The 7,500-nt window shown below is 41.8% G+C and overlaps 1 protein-coding gene and 1 pseudogene across 2 annotated transcripts in view; both read left to right on the forward strand.

Moving 5' to 3' along the window:
- Nucleotides 1-7,143, forward strand: part of LOC149039047 (uncharacterized) — a 9,460-nt pseudogene extending 2,317 nt beyond the window's left edge. Inside the window, exons 4-7 of the transcript XR_016180238.1 lie at nucleotides 1-894; nucleotides 1,223-1,428; nucleotides 4,901-5,697; nucleotides 6,155-7,143. The exon at nucleotides 1-894 is cut by the window's left edge and continues 157 nt beyond it. The product of XR_016180238.1 is annotated as an uncharacterized LOC149039047 (transcript). The remainder of the gene's footprint in view (nucleotides 895-1,222; nucleotides 1,429-4,900; nucleotides 5,698-6,154) is intronic.
- LOC149039046 (uncharacterized) overlaps nucleotides 1-7,500 on the forward strand; it is a 41,025-nt gene that overhangs the window by 12,909 nt on the left and 20,616 nt on the right. The window lies entirely within an intron of this gene.

A 7,500-nucleotide genomic window follows, 5' to 3' on the forward strand; every position in this document is an offset into this window, starting at 1 on the left:
ATCTTACATGAGCCGCGCGAAAAGCTGAGTGAGTTCCTGGCAGCATGCAAACTTGAACCGCTCGGAAAGCCATGGCTTTCTTGGAGTGATTCCTCTGAGCGAACAAGACAACGTCAAACAAGGAGAGCCACAGAAATAGTAGCAACTGTGCTAAAGAGCGTCACCCCTGATAATGCTGGTGAACTCTGGCGACGTTTAGCCTCTTCTACGGCTATGAACAAGGCCCTAGGTGTAAGCGAGTTGTCACATTCAGAGCATTTGTATTTAGAGGCCCTAGGAGAAGCGTACCAGAATGCAACCAGCTGGGATACCCGTAGACAAGTGCTTTCGATTATGGCAGGGGTTGGAACTTTCAACGACATTTCCCGTTATATCCCGGGGTTGACAAGATACCGATACTCCATGGCTAATCTTCATCGATCACAGTTTGGCCGAGGCGCTCAAGTTCCACAACAGCCTACCACACGAATACGAGTAGACTTGAGGCAGCTTGACCACTTTCTTGGTTTCATCATGAGCCCGCATCTTGTTCAGGACCTTCCATTTGGGCAAAAACATCTCAAGCTTTCGTCTGGTGAGGTTATTCAAGTACCTAACGTAATCCGTATGATGATACCCGAGCGAGTGATACAACAGTACACTCAGTACTGTTTGGAGATCAACTTCAAACCATTCAGCGAAACTACTATGAGACGGGTACTCTTTGAGTGCAGTGCCTCTGTAAGAAAATCACTGCAGGGCTTAGATTATTTTGCAGCTGAAGGTACTCGCGCATTTGATGATCTCGTGGCCCTCGTACGCCAAATAGGGGAATTAGGTTCCGGCAAGGAGTGGGAGACTACAGTTGTGCAAGCTCTTATGACAAGCAAGCAGTATTTGAAGGGGGACTATAAGGTAATGTGAATTCTGACTCCAGAAAGACAGCTTGAATAAAACTTAAAGTAAGTACTTATTTTACCTCGTCAACAAAATCATTCCGTAAAACAAATATACATTTTGTACTCTTTTTCTTCACTAAATGGTGCACGTGTAACTAACTTACATAAATTCTCGAGATTAACTATGCGCGCACGAGGATAGTTTTTTTTTCTGAGGTTAAGGTTAAAAGTTATTCGCCCCCTTACGTTAATAATATATGTTAGATTAAAAAATCATTTGATTAACTATTATATTGAAGTATAAGCACAGACAAACAGTAATCTCAGTTTTGTTTTATCAACAGGTTTATGTCACAAGCCCCTCTAACGTAGCAGACCATTGTATGTTGTTTGCTCTTAGCGACAGTAGTGATGCAGATTACCAGCAACAATGCAGTCACCAACACACTGATCTTTGTGACCGTTGTCAAAGTCTTCAGGAAACTCTGGCAAAGATTGAACGGGTCCTTGGCGAGACGACCTTTCCGACTCAGGACGCGAAAGACGAAGCGCTATTTACACATACATACACACTTTATTGATGCTCCCTAAGTGGGCTTTTCAGCTCAATAGAATAAAAAAAGAAAAAAAAATACAAATATATAAATTAATTGAGAATGTGAATACAATAATATTATAATTACAAGATATATATCAATAATATAATATATCAACTTAATAAAACATTTGCAAGATGACGTCTAAAATTCCTGGGGCATTTTAAGGACTTAATGTTATCATTCAAGGAGTTCCAGAGTTTGGCTCCTCTGAAAGCAAAGGAGCGCTGCCCTGTTGACAGGCGGCATAAAGGTATATCCAAAGCACCAGATGATCGAGTTTGTCTATTATGGACTTGAGAACGTGATTTAAACATATCAGCAAGATAGTCTGGAACAAGCTTGTTAATACATTTGTGCATCATAGTAGCGTCATTTAGAATGAGTTTCTCTCTAATAGGAAGCCATTTCAACGATCGCAACCCATCCGGAATATGGTCATACTTTCTTAGTCCCAGAATAATTCGCCCAGCAAAGTTTTGGACTTTTTGTAACTTGTCAATATTGCTACTGCTGGTATTACTCCAGACAGTTGAACAATATTGGAGTTTACTAAAGACAAATGAATTTATTACTAACAGAAGTGTTTTCCTATCCAGGAGGTGCTTGATTCTGTTAATTTGGTACAATTTAAAAAGGCATTTAGAGGCAATCTCAGTGATATGTTGGTTATAACTGAGGTGTGTGTCGAGAAGAACACCCAAGTCCTTAACGACAGGCACAGGTGTTATTTCTTTGTCAAAAAGTGTTATACTGAATGATGACAGTTTCTTTAAAAGTTGTGGTAATCCAACAGCTAGAACCTTAGTTTTGTCCGGATTAATCAAAAGAGAGTTTTTACAGCACCACTGAGATATTCTCGTAAGATCTTCGTTTAAGGCGAGGATGGACGTGGGTAATTCGGCAGGTGAAAAGGACAAATACAATTTACAATCATCAACATAGGAGGCAGATAGACAACGTTTAGGAACAGAAAGGAGGTCGTTAACATAGATTGTAAACAAAACCGGACCTAAAATAGAGCCTTGCGGAACTCCGAACTCAAGTGGGAGTACTTTAGAAACTGCGTCACCGATTCGAACGCACTGTTGTCGGTTAGAAAGGTAACTCTGAAACCAATTCAACGCACCCTGGGAAAAATCGAGATTTTGTAGCTTGGATAACAAGATGTCGTGTCGAATACTATCAAATGCTTTAGACATATCTAATAAGACCATGATGGAAACTTTCTTGTTATCCATAGCCTGGAGCAACTGATCTGTAACGTACAACAGAGCGGTTTCTGTCGAGTGAAGCTTTCTATTTCCGCTCTGATGTGCTGCCAGTTTATTATTTCTAATTAGATGCTCCATAAGTTGTCCATGTACCAACCTTTCAGTGACTTTTGAGACTATTGGTAATAATGAGATGGGGCGATAGTTGTTAGGGACATCTGGATTACCGCATTTGAGAATAGGTGTAACCTCTGCTGTTTTCCATGCACGTGCAAATGTGTTGGTAACAAAGGAGTTATTCACAATGTGGGTAATTGTTGTTAGCGTACTGGGTAAACTGTCTTTAAGAATTCTAGAAGATATCTTGTCCATTCCAGGAGCTTTGTTAGATGGTAGGCTTCTAATCACCCTTTCTACCTGATTTTCCGTGACTTGATGGAGAACGAATAATTCGGGGCTAACGTCGGTGGATATGTGTAAAGGAGTCGGCACATCCAAATTTACATTAAGTCCATGATGTAAAGATAAGTCCCTGGCTTTTTGAGCAGTAATACTGCCGACGGAAATGAAGAAATCATTTAATTCGTTAGCTAACCCAGTGGGATCCTCAGAAGCCATAAAATTATCTTGTTGTTTACGTGGTAGACACCGGTTAATGATTTTCCAAATTGAGTTAGAATTTCCATTGCTATCCAGGATCTGAGTCCTGACGTGAACTTTTTCGGCCACACGAATCTCCCTTTTCACTTCTTGACGAAAAAATCTCTATCCGTTCCAGTGGAAAGGGTCATTTGTTTTTCCCGCAAGTTTGCGCCATTGGTCGCGCGTTCTCATTAGTTGACGAATTTCTGGTGTTATAAAGGGGTTGGGTTTAGATCTAATTTTAACCCTCTTGACTGGAGCATGTTGACTTAGTACTTCCAAGAACAGTTCGTTGAATACATCAACTTGATCGTTGAAATCGTCAAATAGGCTTATTATGTGAAAAGGCGCATATGACAAATCACGTAGGAAATTGTCGGCGCTGTAATTAGTATAGCTTCTAATAGTGACGTAACAGGGCTTAATCCTTGGCTTTTTTAACTTCAGCGAGATGTAAACAAGATTGTGATCGCTAATAGTTGACATAAGGACGTCGTTTGAGGCAATTAGTTTCTCATTCGTGGTCATCACAACATCGATTAACGATTCCCCATTCTCCGTGGCTCTGGTTGGTTGATTGATTAATTGGGTGAGGTTAAAAGTAGAGCAAAAATCGTTTAAAGCACGGGATTCTGCGTTATCTTGAAGGAGGTTGCAATTGAGGTCACCCAATATAATGACATCAAGACCTGACAGGAGGGATTCGATAAGACTGTTGGCAAGATCATCTATAAAATTTAATGGAGTACTCGGTGGTCGATATACTGTGCAGATGACGAATGACTTATAACAGCGACTTTGCACTTTTAGCCACAATTGCTGAAAGTTATTATCAGAAACTGAGGATACATTCTCCAGTGATGAAACTTTGTAGTTTTTCTTAATGTAAACACATAGTCCGCCGCCAGGTTTGTGCGGGCCACGGTCTTGTCTATACAAAGTGTAGCCTGGAATATGAATGCTCTCGTTGTTGACTGAAGAATCCAGCCAAGTCTCTGATATCGTAAAGATGTCGAAATTATTTGAGACAACGGAATCCTTTAGCAGAGTGAAGTGTTCCCTGGACTTCAAGGAGCGGATATTTAAATGAGCAATCCTGATGTTTGACTTCGTGTTGCAAGGAAAGCTAATATTTGTGTTCGTCGATGTAGATGAAGAATTAGAAGTAGAGTTTGGTCCAGGATGTGGATGAATGTCGCCGCTAAGATTGTTTTCCAGGAGAGATGGGTTAAAAGACGCTGTTCCGTTAGCTGAGTACAGAAGCCGTCTTCGGAGAAACCGCCTTCGCTTCATTCTTATGTACCATGATTTCAATCCAAAATGACGGATTCGGCAAAAACTACTAGGATCGAGATAAGACATCGAAGAAGGTTCTGGGGCGCTTCCCGGTGTGTCAAATCCATGCCCAATTGAGGAAAACCGCCAATTAGAGTAGTGGCTTAGATTGTTCAAGCAGCTGAACAGTAAAAACACGAGGAAAGTGAACATAAGAACGGAGCTAAAAATTTGTTGACCGACCGCCATCGCTGACCGCTGACCTTTTGATTATTTATTTGATTATTTTTGATTACCTATTTATATTCCAGACAGCCCAGCTGGCCATAATGTTCTGGAAATGCCACATCCTTAGATCAGCTAACCAAGACCAAGCGAGAATAGATGCACTGGAGAAACTTGACGACAACACTGTCTTGATAATTAACGACTGGACCATGAAGTTCCCGCCACAAAAATACAGAGAGTCCCAAACCGACTGGTTTGGTAAGCGAGGTATCTCCTGGCACGTTTCTGTCGTCTACCGTCGTGTGAGTGGGGTACTCCAGTGGCAGGGCTTTCTGCACATAGTCCAGTCGTGCAATCAAGGCAGTGCAGCAGTGGTTAAAATCATGCAGGATGTCCTGAATACCATCAAGTTGGAGCACAGTGAGATTAACAAGGCGTTCTTTCGCCAAGATAACGCAGGATGTTATCATTCGTCGTCCACCGTACTCTCATGCCCAGTGATATCCTCCTCCACCGGCATCGAAATCAAGCGCATTGACTTTTCTGACCCACAGGGTGGAAAAGGTGCCGCAGACAGGCTCGCTGCAATCTGCAAGAATCACGTCAGGACTTTCATAAACGAAGAAAATGACGTGACCAATGCTGAGCAACTGAAGAGTGCTCTTCTTTCGCATGGGGGGATAGAAGGAGTTCGAGTTGCTGTCATGCAAAGTGTTGAAGAGGAAGCAGTAGTAGATGACAACTGATAGATTATTGGTATCAACAAATTAAACAATTTCGAGTTTAAAGACGAGATTCTCGTAGCTTGGTGCGCTTATGGTATGGGAAAGGGAAAAGAGATCCCATTGGAAACAACATCAGAAGGTTAGTCTAATGAAAATTCACAATTCTTCCTTTTTTAAAATTATTTCATCGCGCAAATATATATTTTTTTATAGTTTGAGTAAAAAGGTGTACGTTTATTGTTTGTTAGAGCCTTCAGACGCATGAAAGGCATCCATTTCCCATCCTGGTACGCAGGAGGAGCGGGTGTCTGCCACCCCGTGGGGTTTTGCTCTGTAAAAGACTTAAGCCCCTTAGACCCTTTATAAATTTATAGTCCTTGATTTGTTCTACAAAATTTTTAAAACGAACATTGCAGAATATGGCGGTTCTGAAGAACATGTCCGATCATAAGATGTAAAAAGCAAACGTTTCATCTGTTCGCGCAGCAAAGTGGACCAAAGGGGCACTCTTCACAGGCTGTGCAGAGTGAAGTATTGAAGTAGGGGAACAGTGCTGTTTATGTAAATCTTGTTTCTTTATGTGTTATCTACTTCAGAGCATGGCATTGGTTGGCTTTCATCTGAGTTTTCTTCTGGAGACTTTAAACCCCTTAGCCCAAAACCGACTCAGTCAAGGAAGAAGCAAGAGACGGAAGTGGAGCAGGTTCATGATCCCACTGACAATACAAATGAATCGTCATCCGTGTTTACCTGCCCTCAGGATGGGTGTGTTAAGGTCTTTCAAAGGCTGTCTTCTCTCGAAAAACACCTATCTTTAGAGAAATGCACCAAGTCTTTAGAGAAACGGTCTTTGTTAGACCTTGCCAAACTAGACTACAAGTCCAGGTTGGAGGAGGGCACGGCCAGTCAAGTTATTTCGTTTGCGTCTTTTAGGGATACAAGAGAGGCTACATTCGGTGAAGTAGAGGTAAAAGAAGGATGGGCGCTAAAGCCGAGCAAAAAAGCATATCGCTTTAACCAAAACCAGAGGGATTATCTAAATGCGAAGTTTACAATTGGTCAAACCAGCGGCAGAAAACTGGACGGTGATATCGTATCACGTGAAATGAGACGTGCACAAGGACCTGATGGTGTTCGTTTGTTCAAAGTATCCGAGTTTCTTACCCCGCAGCAGTGCACTTCATATTTCTCACGTCTTGCAGCGAAGGTCTGACGGCAAACATCCGACGATGCTGAAATCCAAGCTGTAGTAGAAGAGGAAAACTTTACCATGGCAAGAGAAACAATCCTATCCATCACGCTACAGTACCCCATCACTTACGATCAGTACGATATCTGTGCCATGGCCAAGGGAGGATCTCTGGAGCGACTTAAACTTGGAATGCTTCAAAACATTTGTCAGCAACTAGAATTAGAAGTACCTCCCAAGCCTGTTCGCCGCAAAGCGCTCTACGTTGACCTGCTGAAAAAAGCCGTCCTTAATTGCACTTGCCAGCTCCGTGGAAAAAAATGGGGAGAAACAGAAAGTACTACCCTGCTCACAGACGTTTTTCTGTTTTGGGAATTTGGTGCGCGCAAAAGATAAGCGATTGCTCATGAGAGAGGGCGGAACGCGCTTTTTTTTTTATACGTGCACTCGACGATATCTAAAAATGAAGACAGTCTGTGAACAGGCTAGTAAAGGACACAAATTGTAGAGTTTTGCCTAAACGGTGTTCTCACTTCTCCTCAGAGGCTTGCTTCCAGGAGTGAATCATTCACCATTTGTTCTCGCCGGAATAACTAAGTCAAGAAAAAATCTATTTTGTTCATTGTTTTGCTTCCTTTACTTATTTTTGAAGTTTGTTTATGTTTAAAAGAGCGTTCCTTTTCGGAAAGTGAGATCATTTCTTGTTTGTCAGGGTGAGTCCTTGTTACAAATCAGTCAGTTACCTTTCAGCTC

The sequence above is a fragment of the Pocillopora damicornis genome, chromosome 10, assembly GCF_964200805.1.
Source record: "Pocillopora damicornis chromosome 10, jaPocDami1.2, whole genome shotgun sequence".
In the NCBI taxonomy this organism is placed as follows: Eukaryota; Metazoa; Cnidaria; class Anthozoa; order Scleractinia; family Pocilloporidae; genus Pocillopora; species Pocillopora damicornis.